General features: G+C 37.8%; 1 non-coding gene across 1 annotated transcript; it reads left to right on the top strand.

The window, feature by feature from the left end:
• Nucleotides 1–8,267: 8,267 nt before the first annotated feature.
• On the top strand, nt 8,268–8,374 carry LOC148566027 (small nucleolar RNA R71). Its single transcript, XR_015884728.1, has one exon. It is a non-coding gene; the product is annotated as a small nucleolar RNA R71 (small nucleolar RNA).
• Nucleotides 8,375–24,157: the final 15,783 nt, after the last annotated feature.

The following is a 24,157-nucleotide window of genomic DNA, read 5'->3' on the forward strand; positions in this document are numbered from 1 at the left end:
CACATGCATGATTTTGCCCTCTGTTCCCAGTGCCAGCACGCCTTGTGCGCGCGCGTTCCCCTGCTTTCTGCGACCTATGCATGCGTACCCACTCGTGCGTACGTACACATGCCCTTTTTCGCGTTGTATGTGTGGCTGCACAGGCTTGTGCGTCCGCACGCCAACTTGCAATCACTTTGGTGGGAGCGTTGGCATAGCCTGTGCGCGTGAACCCCTACCCTTACGCTCTTGTGCGTGCGCACGCACACATGATCATTTTCCTAAAAAAAACTTCTTCTGTGCGTGGGCACACCCTTGTGCGCACGCACACTTCTTACTCCCTCTTCTGCCAGGAGCGCTCGCACAGCGGGTGATGCGGAATTTAAAACCACAAACTAACCGGCAAGTGCACCGGGTCGTACCAAGTAGTACCTCAAGTGAATGAGGGTCGATCCCACGAGGATTGATGGATTAAGCAACAGTGGTTGATTAATTTACTTAGTTAGACAAACAGAAAAGAGTGTTTTGGTATTCAAAAGCATTAAACAATAATTCAGAAATTTAATAAAGCAAGCAGTAAACAGGTTGTGAAATATGTATGGAGAAACAGTTAAGGCTTCAGAGTTATCTATTTTTGGATTGACTTTTCTTATTAATATATTTTAATCATGCAAGATTTAATTCCTGGCAACTTATATATGACTAAACCCTAATTCCTTAGACCTTTTTAGTCTCCTCTAAAATTCATCAACCGCCAATTCCTTGGTCAATTAATTCCAATTAGAGGATGAAGTTCAATTCTAGTTATTATGCCACAAAAATCCTAATTACCCAAATATAAGAGGATTATATGTCACGTATCCCGTTAAATCCAGATAATTAGAAACTTAGGAGAATATGTTTTCAAGCTGTTGTTCAAGTAAAGAGCTTTTCCAAGTTATACAAGAACTCAATTAGAAAGAGGGTCATACTTCCGTTCCACCCAAATTCATAAGATAAATAACGAAAACAATTCTTGAATTATAAATCAGTACATGAATTAAAATAAAGAAAACAATAGAATCAATCCATACAAATAGACAGAGCTCCTAACCTTAACAATGGAGGTTTAGTTGCTCATGGTTCAGAGAGAAAAATAAGGATTCTGATAAAATGTATTTTGGTAGAGGTGGAATGGAATCCCCTAGAAGGGAAGTTTCTTTTCCCTTTTATATCTAATCCTAATTAATTTAAAATCTATTTTCTAAAACTAAAATAATATCTTTTCCTATTTTAAAATAAAAATAAAGTTTAAATCAGAATTTAAATCAGCGTTTTCTGCATGTGGCGTATGTCACGTGTACACATCAGTCACGCGTACGCGTCGATGGTCTTTTTCGCATTTCACGTGTACACGTCAGGTACGCACACGCGTTGCTGAGCAAATTCGCTTTTCATGCGTACGCGTCAGGTACGCGCACGCGTCGCTCCTCGCTGGTTATCTTTTTTAATTCTTGTGCTGATTCTATTTGTGCAAGCTTCCTCTCCATCCTGCGGAAGCTCCATCAAATCCAACCAAATGCTACCTAAAATAAATAGAATTAAACAAGACTCAAAGTAGCATCCATAGAGGCTAAAAGATAATAAGTTCTTGATTAAACTTAACAAATTAAGTGCAAATTCACTAGAAAAAGATAGGAAAGATGCTCACGCATCACAACACCAAACTTGAATTGTTGCTTGTCCTCAAGCAACCAAAATTAGTACATGATTAAGATGTGAATTCGTATGAGAAGTGAGAGTTCAATTAAGCTCATGTCTCTTCTTGAAGTGGGGTTTACAACTGCAATCTTGAATAGTTTTGGCATCTCACTCTCCTTTGAATCAGAAGGATGTCAGTGTCATTCGGAATTAGAATCCGGATAATATTATGAATTCTCTGATCTTTTGTAATTCAATTTAACCCTTGAACACAGCAGTTTTTCTTTTCTTTGGTGCTTTGCACCTTGATCTTGGTCGTGACTTTAAATGTTTTGTCTCAAGCTTTACTTGACACAGAAATACCACAAGCACTTAACTGGGGAACTCTTTTGAAGTTCTGATTTTTCTTTCAACTACTCCCAGACAGTGGTGCTCAAAGCCTTTGGCATACTCTGCTGATTGTAATTGATCTCGACTCTAAATATTTTGTCTCAAGGATTACTTGACACAAGAACACCACAAGCATATGACTAGAGAAACAACTCTTTGAGCTTTTAATCATGTCTGACCTCCCTAGTCATTGATGCTCAGAGCCTTGGACCTTGCTTTTATATCCCCTTTTCCTCTTTTTTTTTTTTGCTGTTTCTTTTGCTTCAAGGATTAAATTTTTGTTTATTTCAGAGAAGTCATAATAATTCTCTAAATCCCTATTCCTTGTACATTAACATTCTTTGATTCTAATTTAAATATACTCTGTTCATGTCATGTATTCACTACTCAATTTCTAATGCAATATATCACTTTTTTTCTTTTTCTTTTTAGATTCAAGTTCAGTGAGCAGTACATGAGACAAATAACAGAATGGAACTAATTCTAAGAACTGAAAGTACTAAAGACCATGCAGGCAATCAAAGCAACAGAAAACAGAAAACAACAAAATAAGAACAGAAGAGAAATAGAATGAAAGGAACTCAACCACCTCAGTTATGCTAGTGGCCATCTCATTCCTCCATGAAGAACATTCATCTCCCTTTGGTGCTATTAAAATAAACAGAAAAGCCATAAGCGAAGCGACAACACCAAACTTAAAGGTTTGCTTGTCCTCAAGCAAAGAAGAACTGAAAACAAGGAAAAAATATTATTATGATGAAAGAAGAATAAAAGGATAAAAGAACAAGAGAGAACTAGGATTTGGGAGGGAGAGAGAATGAAAATTTAAAACTGGACGGCGAACTAGTGGAGTGTGCGGCGCAGGCGACGCGTATGCGTACAGCATGCGTACACGTGGGTCGCCCGATATTGATAGTGACGCATAAGCGTCTGGCATGCATACGCGTGCCCTTGGTTTGTGCGAATCGCGCAAAGGCAGCTGCGCACACGCACAACTCTCTGTTCGCGTGGCTTGGGAATCAAAATTTTCATATGACGCATGCGCATCATGCACGCGCACGCGTGGATGGCCATTTGTGGAAAGGACACGCACGCGTCAGGGACGCGTACGCGTGATCAAGTTTGTGCCTCTAGCACACTTCCAGCCCCAAGCCATCACAACTCTCTGCCCATACACTCATTGACGCTGTTTTTCAGGGTCACGCGTACACGTCAGGGACGCATACGCGTAGGTGGCCATTTGTGCAATCGACGTGCACGCGTGTGGTATGCGTACGCGTCAGCTTGTTTGTGCGCAAAACATAGTTCCAGCGCCACTCCTGCTCAACTCTCTGTTCATTTTTATTTTTCACGCACACACATATGACGCGTACGCGTCAGCGACGCTTGCGCGTCGTGTGCTTTTTTTTTTTGTGTCGCCTGAAGTATTCGGTTCCTGTTCTAAAATAGCTGCATGATCAGAAAAACAGTAAAAACTCAATAAAAATCAAATAAGTAGGAAAACTACTACTACGAAAAATAACTAAGGATACGAAATTATCGGGTTGCCTCCCGACAAGCGCTTCTTTAACGTCACTAGCTTGACGGTCTGTTCTGCTAATTCAACAGATGAGTGGACCTCTGGCGATCGATCTCGCCTCCAAGATAGTGCTTCAACCTCTGGCCATTCACTGTAAATTTCCTGTCAGAATTCTCTTCCTGTATTTCCACATGACCATATGGTGAAGCTCTGGTAACCACAAACGGTCCTGACCACCGGGATTTCAGCTTCCCGAAAAAGAGTTTGAGCCTTGAATTATACAGAAGCATTCTCTGTCCTGGCTCAAAGACTCAATGGGCAATCTTGTTGTCATGCAATAACTTGGTTCTCTCCTTATAAAGCTTGGCATTCTCATAGGCTGAATATCTGAATTCATCAAGCTCATTCAACTAAAGCATTCGCTTGATTCCTGTAGCTTCTGAATCAAGATTCAGATACTGGGTTGCCCAGTAAGCTTTATGCTCCAGCTCAACTGGCAAGTGACAGGCTTTGCCATAGACCAACTGATAAGGGGACATGCCAATAGGAGTCTTGTAAGCTGTCCGGTATGCCCAGAGAGCATCATCAAGCTTCCTAGACCAGTCCTTTCTTGAAACACTGACGGTCTTCTCTAGAATCCGCTTGAGTTCCCTGTTAGAAACTTTAACCTGTCCACTTGTCTGAGGGTGATAGGGAGTTGCCACTTTATGACGGACTCCATATCTCTGCAGAAAAGAGTCCAGCTGTCTGTTACAGAAGTGACTTCCTCCATCACTAATGAGTGTCCTTGGGACACCAAACCGGCTAAAGATATATCTATGAAGAAAGCTCATTACCACCTTGACATCATTGGTGGGCAGAGCCACAGCTTCCACCCATTTGGACACATAATCTACTGCCACTAGAATATAGTTGTTTGAATGTGAGGGTGGAAAAGGTCCCATGAAATCAATACCCCACACATCAAACAACTCAACCTCAAGAATCTTCTGCTGTAGCATTTCATAGTTGGCAAGGAGATTCGTGGCTTTTTCACATCTGTCACAGTGCTTCACAAATTCTCTTGAATCTCTGAAGAGAGTCGGCCAGTAAAACCCGCTCTGAAGGACCTTTGTAGCTGTCCTTTCACTACCAAAGTGGCCTCCATAATCAGAACCGTGGCAGTGCCAAAGAATCTGCTGTGTTTCTTCATCTGGGACACATCTCCGGATGATACCATCTGAACACCTTTTAAAAAGGTATGGTTCCTCCCAAATGTAGTACTTGGCATCAGTCAATAGCTTCTTTACTTGTTGCCTACTGTACTCCCTTGGAATAAAATTTATGGCCTTATAATTTGCAATGTCTACAAACCATGGAGCCTGCTGAATGAGGAACAATTGCTCATCCGGAAACGTCTCAGTCACAGCTATGGGTGGTTGTACTCCTGCTTCAGGCTCAATCCTGGAGAGATGGTCAGCTACTTAATTTTCTGACCCTTTCCTGTCTTTTATCTCAATATCAAACTCCTATCTGATTAATCTTGGTTTAGAATCCTTCTTAGTTAGAAGGTACTTCAAAGCAGCATGATCAGTATAAACAATGACCTTAGAACCAAGTAAATAGGACCTAAACTTATCAACAGCATACACAATAGCTAATAATTCTTTTTTTGTAGTTGTGTAATTCTTTTGGGCATCATTTAACACACGACTGACATAGTAAATGACATGTACAAGCTTATCATGCCTCTGTCCTAAAAGAGCTCCTATAGCAAAGTCACTGGCATCACACATCAATTCAAATGGTAAATCCCAGTCAAGAAGAGCTATAATGGGAGCAGAGGTAAGGTTTGCTTTCAGAGTTTCAAAAGCATGCAGACAATCAGAATCAAAGACAAAAGGAACATCAGCAACCAACAGGTTGCTTAATGGTTTAGCAATTTTAGAAAAATCCTTTATAAATCTCCTATAAAATCCTACATGACCCAAGAAACTCCTGACTGCCTTAACATTAGCTGGTGGTGGTAATTTTTCAATTACCTCCACCTTTGCTCTGTCAACCTCAATTCCCTTACTTGAAATCTGGTGTCCAAGAACAATACCTTCTGTAACCATAAAATGACATTTTTCCCAATTTAAAACAAGGTTTGATTCTTGACACCGTTTCAAGACCAGAGATAAATGCTTAAGGCATGATTCAAAAGAATTACCAAAAACAGAAAAGTCATCCATAAATACCTCAATAAACTTTTCAACCATATCAGAAAAAATTGAAAGCATACACCTCTGAAAAGTTGCTGGAGCATTACAAAGTCCAAAAGACATTCTCCTGTAGGCAAATATTCCAAAGGGGCATGTGAATGCTGTCTTCTCTTGATTTTGAGGGTCCATTGCAATTTGATTATATCCATAATATCCATCTAGAAAATAGTAAAAAGCATGACCAGCTAACCTGTCAAGCATCTGATCAATGAAAGGCAGGGGGAAGTGATCCTTCCTTGTAGCAGTGTTGAGCCTCCTGTAGTCTATACACATTCTCCAACCCGTGACTGTTCTTGTAGGAATAAGCTCATTCTGTTCATTCTTAATCACTGTCATCCCTCCTTTCTTGGGACTACCTCTTTTTGGACCACCTTTTTCATAGTTGGATTGAGTCTCCTTTGTGGTTGCACAACTGGTTTAGCATCATCTTCAAGGAGGATCTTGTGCATACACTTGGTTGGACTAATCCCCTTCAAGTCACTAATGGTCCACCCAAGAGCTGTTTTATGGCTCTTGAGCACTAAAATAAGCGCCTCTTCCTCTTCAGGCTTCAGGGAAGAGCTAATAATCACTGGATAGGAATCATTTTCACCCAAGAACACATATTTCAAAGAAGGAGGTAAATGTTTGAGCTCAAGCTTGGGGGCTTCCTCCTCTGCTTTAGGCGTGTGTACCATAGTCTTCTGGGGTGGTGAATCATCAACTTCAACTAATTCATACTCAGAAATAGGATCCAGAATGTCATCGAGTACCTCAGCTTCCAGTACTTCTTGAACAAGCGGTTCAACAACATCAATTCTCATACACCCTTCAGAATCACTAGGGTGCTTGAGAGCTTCAAAAACATTAAGGACCACCTGTTTTTCATTTACCCTCAAGGTTAATTCACCCTTTTGCACATCAATCAGAGCTCTTCCTGTAGCTAAAAAGGGTCTACCAAGAATAAAAGAGGATCTTACATCCTCTTCCATGTCTAATATAACAAAATCAGCAGGAAAAATAAATGGTCATACTTTCACAAGTAAATCCTCAACAACACCCACAGGTAATTTAATAGAAAGATCAGCAAGTTGAAGAGAAATACGAGTGGGTTTTACCTCCTCAATTTGAAGCTTTTTCATCACTGAAAGTGGCATGAGATTGATGCTAGCTCCAAGATCACATAAAGCTCTCTGAATGGTGACATCTCCAATGGTGCAAGGAATTACAAAGCTCCCTGGATCTTGCATTTTCTCAGGGAGTTTATGTTGAATAATAGCACTGCATTCCTTGGTTAACACCACAATTTCTTGCTCTTTCCAATTCCTCTTGTTAGTCAATAATTCTTTCATAAATTTAGCATAAAGAGGCATTCGCTCAAGAGCCTCTGCAAAAGGAATGTTGATTTGTAGCTTCTTGAAGACATCTAAAAATTTAGAGAACTGTTTTTCTTTGGAAGCCTTCTGAAGCCTCTGAGGAGATGCCATTTTTGGCTTGTATTCAGGAGCCTTTGGCAATGTAGGATACGTGTCAAGAGAGTCAGGGAATGGGTTATCTGCATGCTTTGGAGGGGCGTGCTCCACTTCTTCCTTCTTCTCCTCTGGAGATTTCTTTTCAACTAGCTCTTCATTGGCCCTTGTCTCAGAGCCAGCTATTTTACCACTTCTCAATTGAATAACCTTGCAATCTTCTCTTGGGTTCACCACTGTATCACCTGGAAATGTATTTGCAGACCTCTCAGGTATTTTCTTGCTCAGTTGGCCCATTTGCACCTCTAAGTTTCTAATGGAGGCTCTGGTTTCCTGCATAAAACTCCTCATCATCTCCCAATTAGAATCTTCTTGGGATTTAGAGTTTGCCTGCTGAGGTGGTTGTTGCTGCTGAGACTGAAATTGGCGGTTATTGTAATTGTTCTGTTGGAAGTCGCCCTGAAAATTATTGTTGAAATTCTGAGCTCTCTGAGGTTGGTCCCTCTACCCAAAATTTGGGTGATTTCTCCACCCCTGATTGTATGTCTTAGAATATGGATCATTGTTGGGTTTTCTAGGACCACTCTCCATGTAATTGACCTGTTTAGAAGAGCATTGAGCATAATCATAATTATCATTTTGCACAAAATTACCTGTCATGTCATAAGGGACCTCTTGGGATGAGTTTTGGGTGTTGATAGCTGAGACTTGCATGCCCCCATCTGTTGAGTAAGTAGACTTATTTGCTGAGACATAAGCTTATTCTGAGCAAGAAGAGCATTAAGAGCTTCTACTTCCATAACACCTTTCTTCTGAGGAGCCTCAGAGTTCACAGGATTCTTGTTAGATGAGTATAAATATTGATTGCTAGCAACCAATTCAATCAGCTCAATAGTCTCCTCCGGTGTCTTCTTCTTGTGCAATGAACCACTTGCGGAATTATCTAAGCACATCTTGGATAGTTCACCCAAGCCTTCATAAAAGATGTCTAGTTGGGTCCATTTGGAGAACATGTCCAGAGGGCATTGCCTAGTCAGTAGCTTGTACCTCTCCCAAGCTTCATGGAGAGTTTCACCATCCTTCTGTCTAAAGGTCTGAACCTCCACCCTAAGCTTAGTCAGCTTCTTTGGTGGGAAAAATTTAGTAAGAAACTCAGTAACAACCTTGTCCCAAGTATCCAAACTCTCCTTGGGTTGGGAATCTAGCCATAGCTTTGCTCCATCCCTCAGAGCAAACGGGAAGAGCATGAGTTTGTACACCTCTGGGTTCACTCCATTTGTCTTCATAGTATCACAAATCTGCAGAAAATTAGAAATAAATTGATTTGAATCTTCGTGGGGAAGACCATGATACTGGCAGTTTTGTTGCACCAGGGTGAACAATTGTGGCTTCAGCTCAAAGTTGTTCGCAGCTATAGGAGGCACCACAATACTTTTTCCATAAAGATCTGCAGTAGGCGCAGAGTAAGAGCCAAGCACCCTCCTTTGTGGTTCATTCGAATTCGGATTTGCCACATTGGCATTAACAGCATTATTAGGATCCATAGTGGATTCTGCAGCCTTGTAAAGTCTTGCTTGTTGCAAACATCGCCTGAGAGTTCTTTCAGGTTCAGGATCAAAGTCTAAGAGATGTTCCTTGTTTTTGTTCCTGCGCATAAACAAACAAAAGACAAGAAAAGATGGGATTCTCTATGTCAGAGAACAGAAAAGTCCCTGTGAGGTAACCTGTGTAAAATAATAAAATAAAAATACTAAATAAAATAAATAAATAAATTTCGAAAATGATAACTGAAATTAGACAGAAAATTTCAAAAATTAACAGGGAAAATAAACAAGCAAATTAAAATAAAATTAACTAGGTGACACCAAACTCAATTTCAGAAATTAAGGAAAAATATTAGTGCTATTTATTTATTAAAAATTTTTTTCGAAAAGACTAAGCAAAAATTAAAAAATTAAAACTAAAACGCGTAATCTAAGCAATCAAACAACTGATAGTTGTTAATCACAGTCAATCCCCGGCAACGCCGCCAAAAACTTGATACGGAATTTAAAACCACAAACTTACCGGCAAGTGCACCGGGTCGTACCAAGTAGTACCTCAAGTGAATGATGGTTGATCCCACGAGGATTGATGGATTAAGCAACAATGGTTGATTAATTTACTTAGTTGGACAAACAGAAAAGGGTGTTTTGGTATTCAAAAGTATTAAATAATAATTCAGAAATTTAATAAAGCAAGCAGTAAACAGGTTGTGAAATATGTATGGAGAAACAGTTAAGGCTTTAGAGTTATCTATTTTCCGGATTGACTTTTCTTATTAATATATTTTAATCATGCAAGATTTAATTCCTGGCAACTTATATATGACTAAACCCTAATTTCTTAGACCTTTTTAGTCTCCTCTAAAATTCATCAACTGCCAATTCCTTGGTCAATTAATTCCAATTAGAGGGTAAAGTTCAATTCTAGTTATTATACCACAAAAATCCTAATTACCCAAATATAAGAGGATTATATGTCACGTATCCCGTTAAATCCAGATAATTAGAAACTTAGGAGAATATGTTTTCAAACTGTTGTTCAAGTAAAGAGCTTTTCCAAGTTATAAGAACTCAATTAGAAAGAGGGTCATACTTCCGTTCCACCCAAATTCATAAGATAAATAACGAAAACAATTCTTGAATTATAAATCAGTACATGAATTAAAATAAAAATAATAATAAAATCAATCCATACAAATAGACAGAGCTCCTAACCTTAACAATGGAGGTTTAGTTGCTCATGGTTCAGAGAGAAAAATAAGGATTCTAATAAAATGTATTTTGGTAGAGGTGGAATGGAATCCCCCAGAAGGGAAGTTGCTTTTCCCTTTTATATCTAATCCTAATTAATTTAAAATCTATTTTCTAAAACTAAAATAATATCTTTTCCTATTTTAAAATAAAAATAAAGTTTAAATCAGAATTTAAATCAGCGTTTTCTGCATGTAGCGCATGTCACGCGTACGCGTCGATGGTCTTCTTCGCATGTCACGCGTACGCGTCAGGTACACGCAAGCGTCACTGAGCAAATTCGTTTTTCACATGTACGCGTCAGGTACGCGCACGCGTCGCTCCTCGCTGGTTATCTCTTTTAATTTTTGTGCTAATTCTATTTGTGCAAGCTTCCTTTCCATCCTGCGGAAGCTCCATCAAATCCAACCAAATGCTACCTAAAATAAGTAGAATTGCACAAGACTCAAAGTAGCATCCATAGTTGCTAAAAGATAATAAATTCTTGATTAAATTTAACAAATTAAGTGCAAATTCACTAGGAAAAAATAAGAAAGATGTTCACGCATCAGCGGGTGCGCTCGCAAACCTTCCCCTTTCCTCATAGTGTGCGCACGCACACACCCCTGTGCGTGCGCATGCCCCTGTTTTCTCACTATGCCTCTTTTCTTCTCTTCTTCTCTTTTCTCCTCTCTTCTTCTTCTCTTTCACCCTATTTTCTACTTGTTCTTGTTCATTTTGTTTGCATTCCGTTTTTATTTTGGTAATTATATTAGCTTTAGTTTAGTTGTTTGACAAATAAATAAGTTGCAAGTGTTTGTTTAACATTGATTGGGTTGCTTCTTGCTTGAATTTGGTTTCAAATTTGATAAATATGTGCACTGAGCATTAAAATCCTTGTTTAAAGGCCTAGATAAATTGTGAGTTTGATTCATATGTTGTAGCTACCATATGCATTAAACTTTATCCTTGTTTGGCATCTTGAATTGTGCACTTTCACTTTGGTGAATTGAGTTGAAATTACTTGTTCATCTTGATTTTCATATCAAATGGATCACATGTCCGGTACTTGTTTTTAATGCTTTGCATTTGTTTGAGTGACTTAACTTGATTGCTATCAAGTGTATCACTTTTTGTAACAAGTACCTATACCATGTGACTTTTTCCTTATGTTTCATGATGAATAAGTAGTTTCCTTTTTATTAATGGATCGGGCGTTGTTTATTGTGCTATTTTATATCACTCTTGAGCTTTCACTTGCACAATTTCAATATCCAATATTCTTAATTCAATTCACTCTTGTTGCAATTGCCTAAGTTTACTTGTGTTTGATTGATGCTCATTTATTGCTTGCTTCTTAGGCCATTTAGTTGAGGAACTCATGCTTACTTTTTCATTGTGTGGATGCCACGTTAGCCGGCCGTTGTGTGTATTCCATACCACTATGCGAACTTCCTCAATTAGATGCTTATTCACTCTTCTCTTTTACCCTTTTGTGCTACTTGCCCTATGAGTCCTAACTATACTTTGCTCTTCTTTTTGAGGATGAGACATAAAGGCAAGGAGCCGGGAGAGGAGGAGGATACTGAGGAGGGGGGAGATGCCGAGCATACATGGACTCGAAAATCTCCACACAATCCATGCCCCCGCATCCGCCAACCGAAGGTGGAGCTCTTGAGAGACATTCTCCTCGGATTTTGTTTGTGCACGGAGGACCGTGCAACGCTTAAGTGTGGGGGAGGATTCGCCATTTTGTGGTGTAAACTTTCTTTTCCCAAACACCTTGCACTTTATTTTTACTTCTTTTAGTAGGTTTCTTGTATATATTTGGAGTGTTTTTACTGTTGCATCGCATTTTCCTTTGGTATATATATATATAATAGTTTATATCTAGCTATTGCATGTTGCATTTTTGCATCTTTTCCTTAGTATATATTTTATAGATAGAAGTAGTGATTGGATGATGTGAATAGTATAATGCCTAGTCAATTTTGTCCTAATTGTTCATGTTAATTTTTGCTTGTTGAAAATTAGGAATAAAACTAGGAGAGATTTTGAAATTGCATCCATCACAACATACATACATACATACATATAGTAAATAAGTTTTGGTAAAACAACAAAGAATTTTCAAGAAATCTCTTTTTGGTCATTCCACTGATTAGATTTGAAAATTATTTTTTTGAACTTGCTTGAAGTATCTTTTTATGGAACATAGAAAAGAGCTTGAACAAATACCAAGTGAGATTTGAGCTTTAATTGTGTGGTTGCATATTTTCCAACCACAAAATTTTGTTCTTGTGTGTTATAAACTCCTTTTATGATTGTGATCTTTGATTTGCTTGAAATCTTTATGTCCTATATTTGTTGTTTTAGATTGCATTTAGTATGATTGAGGCCATCTTTGTATAGCTCACTAACCCATATGGCCAATCCTTGTATTTACCATTGTAAGCCACTTTTTGAGCCTTTTAATTTCCCTTTGTTCTAATTTTAAGCACATCATTTGCCCTATGTGAAAAACCAATATTGTCCTTGAATTGTATCTTTGATTAGCTTGGGTTTGAGCGTGTGTGTTAGTCAAGTGTGGGGGGAATTTGTGGGAAACTTTGGTAGTAAGTATTTTGGGTTCTTATATTGAAAACTTGGAAAAATGGGTAAACACTCATGCATTCTATACTTGAAACATATGCGTCTCTTTTTGATGTTAAGTATATATATATAAAAAAAAGAGAAAAAGAGAAAAAGAAAAAGAAAAAGAAAAGAAAATAAGAATGTAAATAAAGGATGCATATGTGTGTGAATTGGAAAAAGGATGCATGAGTGAATGTGAGAAAAGAAATGGATGGAAAGTTAGGTTGTTTTGTCATGTATGTGGGATGATATAGGATCAAGTGGGATACTTGAGCTAATCAAAGATCCAATCTATTAGCCCACTTAACCATATTAATCCTACCCTTACCTAAGCCCCATTACAGCCCTCAAAAGTCCTCATGATATTTGCATTCATTCATCAAATATTAGTTGATTGTTAGATGACTTGAAAATCTTTGAAAACATGATTAAAGGAGGATTGAGTGATTAAGCACTAAACACTGAGCGACTAGAGTGTAAACACATCCTGTGAGGGGTTCAATCGCTCAATTCTATGTTTCCATTGCTTATCTTGTATCTTCTTGCAAGTTGTTGAAATTGATTTGAAAATTTCAAATCAAATCCTTGGACATTGATTATATTGCTATATTTTCTTGTCTTGCCCCTAAGTTCCTATTTTGGATTGATTGAGATTCTTTTGTTTGTTTTTACCAAACTCAATAGGAACCATAGTGTAGATATAGATAGATAGTATTTAGTATAGTTGCATGCATGTGGTTAGTTGCATTAAATAAATTGCTTTCCCTCCTTATCCTTCTCCTTTGATTGTGATTAGCATGAGAACATGCTATTGTTTAAGTGTGGGAGAATTGATGAGTCCATATTTTTCGGTATATTTTGGTTTGATTTGAGTGGATTTCATCACATAAACCCACATTTATTCATCCAAATAGCATGCTTTGTGTTTTCTCTCTAGATTGTGCCTAAATGTGAAAACATGTGTTTTTGTGCTTAAATTAGTTATTTTTAATCCCACTTTTATGCCATTCGATGCCATGACATATTTGATGAGTGATTTTAGGTCCTAAAGGCAAGTTTGGCAAGGCAAAAGTGGAAGGAAGCATGTACAAAGCGAGAAAGCATGAAGGAAACAAAGGCGAAGCACACGTTGGAGTGTGCGTGCGCACAACCACCTGTGCGTACGCACAAAAGCCACAAAACTTTGTGTGCGTACGCACGACAACCTGTGCGTACGCACAAGAAGAAAATCAGCATGTGTGCGGACGCACACACCTGTTCATCCGCACACGTCCCAGCGCATGACTCATTTATTGCAAATCGCTGGGGGTGATTTTTGGGCCTCTAGGGCCCAATTTTGGGACTTTCTGAAGCTGATTGAGTGCTATATGAAGGAAGGCCTCACTCCATGTGAAGGGGGAAAAAATAGGGTTAGATTAGCATTATGTAGGTTGTTCTCTAGAGAGAGAAGCTCTCCCCTCTCTCTAGAATTAGGGTTTATTAGTTTAATTTCTTGTAATTTCTACTTTTAATTCTTGTTTTTATTTACTTTTCCTTGTCATTTATTGTTATTGCTTCTTTGTTCTTCATTTCTCTTATTATTTTCTTTATTTTGTCCTTTTTATGTTTTATGACACTCTTGTTATTTTAATTTACATTTAATACAAATTTATGTTTCCATGTCATTTATTGCTTTCTTTAGTTGTTATTGCTATTTTCTTGCTTTGGTAGTGATAGAATTTATTTTTAATGTAATTAAATATCATTTTATTTTCATGCACACCAAGTATTTGATAAAATGCTTGGCTTAGTCTTTACTTAGTTTTTCTTCACTCTTGGCTTGAAATTGTTGACTTTGGTGATCCTTGAGTCATTGATGTCCATTCTTGTTTGATACATTAGAGTAGTTAGTTGATTTGGTCTCCCTTGACTCTATGTGACCCCTTAGTGTTAACATAGGACTTAGGGATTGAAATTAACTATGCCTATTTGACTTATCTTCGATGTAAGGTTGACTAAGTAGGATTAACTCTTCATAATCATCATATGTTTGTGGTCAATGATTAGGATAGGTAGCCTTAGTTCTCAATTACTTGCCAAGAGGTTTCTTGCACTTTAATTTTACTTGCTTTGACTTTTATTGCTTTTGACTTTTAATTTCTTGCATGTTAAGTTTTCTCACTCTTGGTTAAGAAATTGGGTGTTTGGGTGGAATTGAGTTGTGGATATCCATTCCGCATTGTGTGAAAATAGTTAATTGGTTTGGTTTTCATTAATGCTAGTCTTTCACTAAGTAATTAGTGAGTTGACTAGAACTTACGGATTGAGATCAATTATGCTCTTTTGACAAATTTTCAAGGAGGATTGACTAGTTTGGATTGATTCCACACAATTACCATGTTTGTGGTCCACAACTAGGATAGGAAACCTAGATTACCCACTTCTTGCCAAGAGTCCTTTAATTGCCTTCCTTTAAATTCCTTGCATGCTTGTTTCAATTCATTGCTATTTACATTTCTTGCTCTTGCTTTCATTCCCAATCCCCCTGCTCTCTCTCATAGCCAATAATTGTACATTTCATTACAACTCCTAGGGAAGAACGACCCAAGGTTGAATTACTCTTGATCTTGGTTACTTTGAATTTGAATATTTGACATTTGATTAGGAGAATTCATTATTGGTTTGGACTATGCTACCAACGAATTGATTCTTGTTTTGATTGATTCTAAAACGACAATAATTCTCTTATCAATGTTCTATAGAAATATGTTTTTCTTAACCTTTCTCCTTGACAACTAAGAACTTGCGATTTTATCAAGTTCTTATTGTTGTTGGAGTATAATATTGTTGACTTATTGTCACAAAATATCTTTAATGGCCTTTCAATGTCATCTATTATACGAAGCTCAATGACAAAGTTTCACAACTATATGCCATGAAATTGGAATTAGAGTACCCAATGATCTCCAAAATTTTTCTGATCTCCGATAAGTAAGCATGCAATCCTTTGTTTTCTTTAGATAACGCATTACGCGTTTAACAGCTATTCAATGATCTATGCCCGGATTGCTCAAGTATCTACCCAACACTCCCACTGTAAATGATATATCGGGATGTGTGCAGACTTGAGCATACATTAAATTTTCTAATGCTGATACATAAGGTTTATCATGCATTGGTGTCTTCTCAATATCATTTTTGGGGCATTGCTTGAGACTAAACTTGTCTCTTATAGCTACGGGTGTGTCCATTGGTCTACAACTTTTCATGACATATCTACTTAAAATCTTTTTTGATATAGTTCTTTTGTGATAATCCAAGAATACCTTGAGAGCGATCTCTTAGTATCTTGATTCCTAATACAAAAGAGACATCACTAAGATCTTTCATTTCGAATTTGTTCGATAGAAATTTCTTAGTTTCAAGCGACAAGCCTATATCATTACTGGCAAGTAGAATGTCATCAACATATAAGACCAAAATATGTATTTACTCCTACTGAACTTACGGTATACACATTTATCTATAATATTTACCTCAAAATTATATGAGATAATGACTTGATTAAACTTGTGACACCATTGGCAGGAAGCTTGTTTGAGACCATAGATGGATTTTTTTTCTTTCTCTGTTGGATCTCCTTAATGTCACTTCTTGAGGTTGTTGAGCTTGCTATATGGGTTGGGATTGAGGAGGATTCTCATTATTTTGCTGTCTTGTAGCAGTATCTTGAGCAACAATGATATTCTCATTGTTCTATAGTATTGTAACTGGATCTACAGTAGGATTCTCATTGTGCTCTTATACTATAACTGTGTCTTGAATAATAATAGGTACAAAGACCGGATCATTATCAGTTATAAAATCCTCATCAAAAGCAACATTCCTAGTATTTTCTTCCCCCCTCCCCCCAAACTCAACATCCTCAAGAAATCTCGCATTTACCATTTTAAAAAATAGACCTTCATGTAGGATTGTAAAACTTGTACCTCCGTGAACGCTCAGCGTAACCAACAACTAGCAACTAATTATCCTTGAGTCCAATTTTCTTTCATGCAGCCTATAAGGTCGCGCCTCAGCTGGACATCCCCAAATATGCAAATGCTTTATACTGGGCCTTTTCCCAGTCTAAATTTCATATGGAGTTTTGTTAACTGCTTTGCTTGGCATCCTATTAAGGACGTGCACTGCGGTCTTTAAGACTTCTCTCCAAAGTGATTCAAACAAGGAAAAATGACTAATTATACTTCTCACCATGTCCTTAAGAGTTCGGTTCCTTCACTCTGCAACCATTCATGCTAGGTTTGCCTGGCATGGTGTATTGCGGAACAATACCACACTCCTCTAGGAAAAGAGCAAAAGGTCCAGGATGTTGCTCACCTGAACCGTCGCATCTTCCATAGTATTCACCACCACGATCAGATTTGACAGCTTTAATTTTCTTTTCAAGTTGAAGTTCAACTTCAGCTTTGAAAGACTTGAAAACATCCAAGGCTTGGGACTTTTCATGAATTAAATACAGATACCCGTAACGAGAGTAATCATTTATGAACATAATAAAGTATTGTTATCCATTCCAAGAGACAGTAGGGAATGGACCACATATATCGGTATGTATCAGTTCTAAGACATCTTTAACTCTCTCAGCACCTAATTTCCTTTCGTTTGTCCTTTTTCCCTTTATGCACTCAATGCAAACTTCAAAATTTGCCAAATTTAGGGGTCCAAGAATTCCATCCGATACGAGCCTTTGAATTCTCTGTTTAGAGATGTGACCTAGGCATTTGTGCTATAATGATGCCGAATTCTCATTTAGTTTTCGTTTTGTACCTGTTTGCAGTATTTCATTATTATAGGAATTTAGGTCAAGCCTATATAGATTATCCACCAAATGACCAGAGCAAATATTATTCGAATTATAAAAGAGACTGACTTTATTGTCTCCTAACGAACAAAAATAACTTGATTTGTCCAAACAAGAAACAGAAACCAAATTTTGTCTAAATGACGTTACATAAAATGTCTCTAATAAATCTAAGTGAAATCCACTCGTGGAATATAATCTAAAGGTTCATATAGCTTCGACTGCAACTATATTGTCGTCTGTCACATAGATGTGTCTTTCAGCATCACTTGGCAGTCGGCTCCACAGGCAACCCTACATAGTAATACTTACATGAGTAGTAGCAGCAGAATCTACCCACCAAGTATTAACCGGTGCATAACTTAAACTAGCCTCACAATAAACGAAAGTAAGAATTATACCTTTCTTTACACACCAGGTGGCATATTTGGTACAATCCTTCTTCATGTGTCCCACCTTCTTACAGAAAAAACAGGTTGAAACTTGATCCTATTTCTTAGCCTTTTTCTGCTGAGAAGGTACATCCGCAGTAGTATCACGCTTTCTTTTATAATGAGAAGTTGAAGCCATGTGAGCACTTTCAGTCTTATCTTGCTGTAGCCTCTCTTCTTCTTCACACAGTGAGATATAAGCTCATTTAAGGACCAAGTGTCCTTCATAGTATTATAACTCACTTTGAATTACCCAAAGTGTGCAAGAAGGAAGATCAAAATGAAATGCACGAGTAAATATTCAGACAACTCTAACTTTAGTGCTTTCAATTTTGAAGTAAGATGAGACATTTCCATAATATACTCCCTTATGTTCCTTTTACCTTTATACCTCATGGAGACAAGTTTGCTCAAAAGGCTACTTGCATCCGTCTTTTCATTACTAGTAAAGAATTTTTCAACATCTTTTAAGAACTGTTTAGTATCTTTATCCTCAGTAATTGAGCCCCAAAACGCCTCAGGCATTGAGCGCTTCATGATCATAATGCTCATTTGATTGGATCTCTCCCACTTCTCTATTTTAACCTCATTGAGATTTTTCGGAGTAGAAGTAGGTTTCTTCTCTCAAAGAGCTATATTCAGATCCATACAACCGAGGACAATCTTCACGGTATCCTTCCAAACCTTAAATTTTGAACCATTCAACATAGGAATACTGCTAATTTGTGCAGAATCATTGGTAGCTGAAAACATAGTTTCTGTATTAGAACAAAAGAACATGCAGTAAATATTAGTTAAATAATGAGAAAAATCCATATTGAGATATCTAGAACAACATTAATTTTTATCTTTGGATAGAAAATTAACTGTAAGTGATACTCTCATTGCAGTAATCAAATATTGTCAAAATTTCTGTCATACATTAAGCCTTTCTTTGGACCGACTGAATGCGCACATGGAAACTTAAACTTCGCAACCTATTTATTACCGCATATATTTTCTATTAATTGGCCAAACAATAACCTTCCTTTGAGCCGATTATTGATCGCATAATTAATAAAAAATAAACAGAAGTGTGCAATGCTTATTATTTGGCCGAACAATAAACTTCCTTTGGGTCGATTATTGTCCGCATAAATAATAAGCATTACTTTATTCTTAATTAGTTACCCAAACATATATTTACCATTAATATGTGTATGTAAATCGGCCAAATATAGACTTTCTTTTGGATTGACCAATATTCGCATGAATTACATATCACCATATTTCTAATGTTTTAAATAAATCAATTTTCACAAAATGGGCTACTTTGGCAACATAATTTTCAATCAATTTATTCCAAAACTAAATATTTATAAAATAGGTGGGTATAATAATCCAAATTTTTACTAGTTTTCTTATGTAACAATAAAAAAAATGCTTAAATCCCAAAAGGAATTAAATCTTAATAGTGTCTTTTCAGACCTTAAAGAAAATATGATTATAACTCATGTGCCAAAAATTCTTGATCCGATAAAATTAATGAGCATTATCTTCTAAATATTATTAATATGTACCCATAACTTGGCCAAATATAAATCTTTCTTTGAATAGATTAATATTCGCATAAGTGACATATACATAATAATCTTTATATCCTAAAAGATGATCAATTAACTTTACAGCAAATTATTGACACACAATTTAAATCTTTAGACAATCCAAATTTAGCAATATTTTATTAATGTTTTAGAATAAATCATTAATTTCATGAGTATCAAAATATATATATATATATATCGAAAGAATAATAATATATATGTGTATAATAAATGGCCAACAGTATACATATATGCATAACATGTAATATATATAAAAGCAATCCAAAACGGTATGGAAGGAATATGTTTCATATATAATGTATATATATGTATTGATGCACACACTGTAAAACCTGGTTAATTAACGACTAAATAGTTTATAAATAAGAATTTATTTTAGAAAGCCAAAAATGTGATTATTATGGCTTAATATGATAGAGGAGATTGAGACGAGAATTTCGATATCAATTTTATAGAAATCGGCCGAAGATTGGACCAAACGGGCCAAACCAGGCCAATCGAACCTATATTGGGCCCTTAGCCTAACCAAACTAAACCTAAAACCCTTATTTCAGCACTCTCTCTCCTCAAAAAGTACTCACCCATGCTGAAAAAAGAAATGGAAAGGGAAAGAACACTTCTCCAAAGTTCTACCCTTGTTTGATCTTCAAACCACCATAACTTTTGATCCGGAGCTCCAATTGCCGCAAAGAGCTCTACAAAACCCACTACCTTGTTCTTGAGGTAAGCCACGATTTTGGTTCAGTTCCTCATCCCTTAAATTCATATTTTTGGGTTAAAAGTGTTGAGATTTTGGGCTCTTTGATGTTATAGGACCCAACTAGCTTGAAGGAGAAGAGTAATCTTGTCTCCTTGACCCTTGGATGCGGTAAGATTCTCAACCCTAGTGAAACTTGTTGGCTTATGATGTTGGGTATTGAGTTGTTGTATTTGAATGTGATATTTGTGTCTTAGGTAGTGTGTATATGGATATTGAATCTTGATTGAGATTTTGGAAAGCTTGAAAAAGGGCTTTGGTGTGATAAAAATCTGTTCTTGGAGGTGTTGAAGCTTGGTGAGCTTGTGAAAAAGTGATTTGGAAGTGCTCCGGGTTGAGCGAAAAAATCGGCTAAGGTATGATCTCGGTTTCCTGTATCTAAAATGTAATGTGGTGTGAAAACTTAGGCTAGAGGCCCTAAGATAGGATTTGAATGGTTGATGTTGTTGAATGGTTGAAATAAATTGTATGGTCGTATATGTGATTATGAATATTGATAATTTGGTGGTGTGATGCATGAGAGATATGCATGCTCTGATATATGATTGATGATTGGTTGAGGTTGAAATGTTGGTGAAACCATGTTGAGAATGAGGGTGGTGATGAATGTATGTATTGATAATTGATTGGAAATGGTGTTGTTGGAAATTGGAATGAGGAAAATATATATGACATGGTATTGTGTTTTAAATTGGATTATGTGATGAGATTGGTTGATATAGTGGGTTGATGGTTATGATTTTGATAAAAATGTTAACATTTGAGTTGAGGAGGCTTGAAGTTGATTTTTGGTATGTTTTGGTTGATTTCAAAAGGGGTTGGAATTGGTTGGTTTTGAAAATGGCACTTTGTAGTTTTGTATGAAAATGTGGTTTTTGAGCATACTTTGACGGAGCATAACTTGGACTCCGGATCCTCGTTTTATGCCAAACTTATTTAGAAATAAAATTGGATCCGGGATGTTTAGGTCGTTTGAAGAACGGGTGAAAAATGATTTGAAACGAAGAAGTTATTCCCGTCGGAAGATTGGGGTTTGAAATTGTGAATTCTGCAGCTTTTTTAACTTAGTAAAATTTTTGGCAGAATGCACTCCCACGCGTAAGCGTGGCCAGCGCGCACGCGTTGTTTTCAAAGTTTCACTACCCACGTGTGTGCGTGGCCCACGCGTACGCGTCGATGAGCGAATTCAATTGGCCCAGCCAAATTCCAGAGAGTTGTGTCTGAGTTGTGCTGGTTTTGTGCCTGGGGCACAAAACGCACCCACGCGTACGCGTGGCTGACGCGTAGGCGTCACTTGGTTTTTCTCCTATCCACGTTTGCGTGGAGGGACGCGTACACGTCGCTGTGTCTTGAGGCATTCCACGCGTGCGCGTGGGCGACCCGCAAGCGTGACCCTGTTTTCATCCCAAAGTTGATTTTTGAGTTTTTAAAGCCAAATTTCAGACTTCTAAACCTCTGATCTCACTCCTTATGTCTTAAAACTTGATGATATGCCTAGCAATAAGAAGGGCTAGCAAATGTAGTAGCTTGTGAATGAAGAAAGGGGAGAATTAATGATGAATGATTATCAAGGATCATTGTATGAGATACGGAGGATGAATATGGAAGTGCTTGATATTCCATGAGTCGAAGGGCTGTAATTGTTAATGAATTGGCTCGTTATGGGTTGAATTATGCGCTGGATGGCTGAGTTATTGCCGTATTATGGCTGAGCTATTATTGAATTATGGTTGAGTATGATTGCATATATGCTTATTGAATGAACTGTGAATGTTGCACTTCCACCATCTGAGATATGAGTTTCTCTGGGAGAAAACAATGGCTAGCCACCATGTGCTCCAGGTGGAGACTCGATACTCTGCTGACTCTATGTCGTAAGTGTGGCCGGACACTGTGAAAGTTCCGGATGAGCTCGCCCCCGTGAATATACACCAGCGAGGGTGTTGGATATGAATTATGATTTTTGATTGAGTATAACTCGAGTTGGGGATGCACAACAGAGGGACAGTCCAATGGTTAGCTACCAGGACTTGTCAGGTTGGTCTTATAACCGACAGATGAGACTCATCAGCCATTAGGACAGGCATTCATCAGATGTATATTATGTGAATTATTTGGAATTGCCTAATTGACTGCATATTACCTGCTAATTGTCTAAATGTTATATCTGCTTCCTATTTGTATATCTCCTTGTCTGATATAATTGTGTTTGCCATATTATATTACTGCTGGTGGTTGGGAGGTTTGCAGGATTTGGAAAGAGAAATGTTAGTTAGACTGAAGATCTTTAGTCAGTCGCCATTTATGGTTTAGTCTGTTTATAAGCTTTAAATTATCTGGTGGAAGTTCTAGCATTGCCTTCGGCTTTTCCAGGACATTACATGTTAGATATGTGGGCACTGTTACCATACTGAGAACCTCCGGTTCTCACCCATGCGAATTTTGTGATTTTCATATGCAGGACGTAAGGCTTCTCGCTGAGGCATGCTGGGAACTTCCGGATTAGCGAAGATCCTTGTTTTTTGGACTTACTTTGGCTTCATATTTTCACTTAAATACCTTTATCTCCACTAAAAATGTATATAAATATACTGTTTTGACTCCTCTTAGAGGTTGTTTTGGAGAATAGGTTTTGTATTTCGCCCTTTGGGTTTTCTTTGGGTTTCTTGCTTTATATATTTGTATATACTTTTATGCTCAGACCGGTTATCTTCGCAAACTGGGTCTTGAGTCTTGATATTCATATATTTGGCACTCTTTTGTTTATGGGTTCGCGTTAGTTTATCCTTTGTCGGTCTTGTTACGCTATCGATCGGAGTGTTGCGCTTTTCAATTTAACGGTTTTTGTTTTATCCCTTTTTCTTCAAAGGCTCCTAGTTATCAACATTTTTCACAATACTGTATATATACTAAATTTTACTTTTAGAGGTCGTAATACCTCGCCACCTTTGTCTTATGACTTAAGCATAAGGCTCTGTGTGGTAGGGTGTTACATTATGGTATTAGAGCAGTTCGTTCTTGTAGAGCCTGAGGGATGGACTGACTATGCTTCTGTGCATTCTCTGTATGTGTGTTATGTGCTATTAGGATATCTAATTGATATAACTGGCATAAACGTTCATAAGCATGCATTTGGGACTTTGAAGCACTAGACTTCCGATATTGAGATTGATCAACTTAATATAGATTGTTTGGTGTGTATAGGAACCAGATGGTGCCTCGTGGATGCGGTCGAGGTTGCGGGAGAGGTCGTACTAGTACTTAGGGACCGGGAGCTAACCCAAATAACCTGGTAGATTTTATGGTGGTGTTGGAGAATATGGCTGCTGCTATGCAGGCCACTGCTGCGGCCCTTGGGCAATAGATGAACAACCATGGCCATGACGGAAGTGAAGCTCAGGGCCCGATGACACTGGCAACCTTCTTGAAGATTAATCCACCTAAGTTCAATAGAACCACTAACCCGACTGAAGCCGATACCTGGTTTCAGGGTATGGAGCAAGCATTGCAAGCGCAAATGGTACCTGAAAGGCAATGTGTTGAATTTGCTACCTATTTGCTCACTGGGGAAGCATCGCATTGGTGGCAAGGAGTTCGACGTCTCCTGCAGCAGGGTGATGACCCTATCACCTGGGATGCCTTCCAGGAGGAGTTCTATAAGAAGTACTTTCCCAATTCTGCCAGGACGGCCAAGGAACTCGAGTTACTGCAGCTGAAGCAGGGTGCTATGTCCGTATCTGAGTATACTAACAAGTTTGAGGAGCTATTCAGGTTTTCCCGTATGTGTCAGGGAGCTCTGGGAGACTTTGAGGAATGGAAGTACATTAAGTATGAAGGAAGACTCCGGAGCGACAT

Source organism: Arachis ipaensis, chromosome B5 (genome assembly GCF_059453495.1).
Source record: "Arachis ipaensis isolate K30076 ecotype BB chromosome B5, ASM5945349v1, whole genome shotgun sequence".
Classification (NCBI taxonomy): Eukaryota; Viridiplantae; Streptophyta; class Magnoliopsida; order Fabales; family Fabaceae; genus Arachis; species Arachis ipaensis.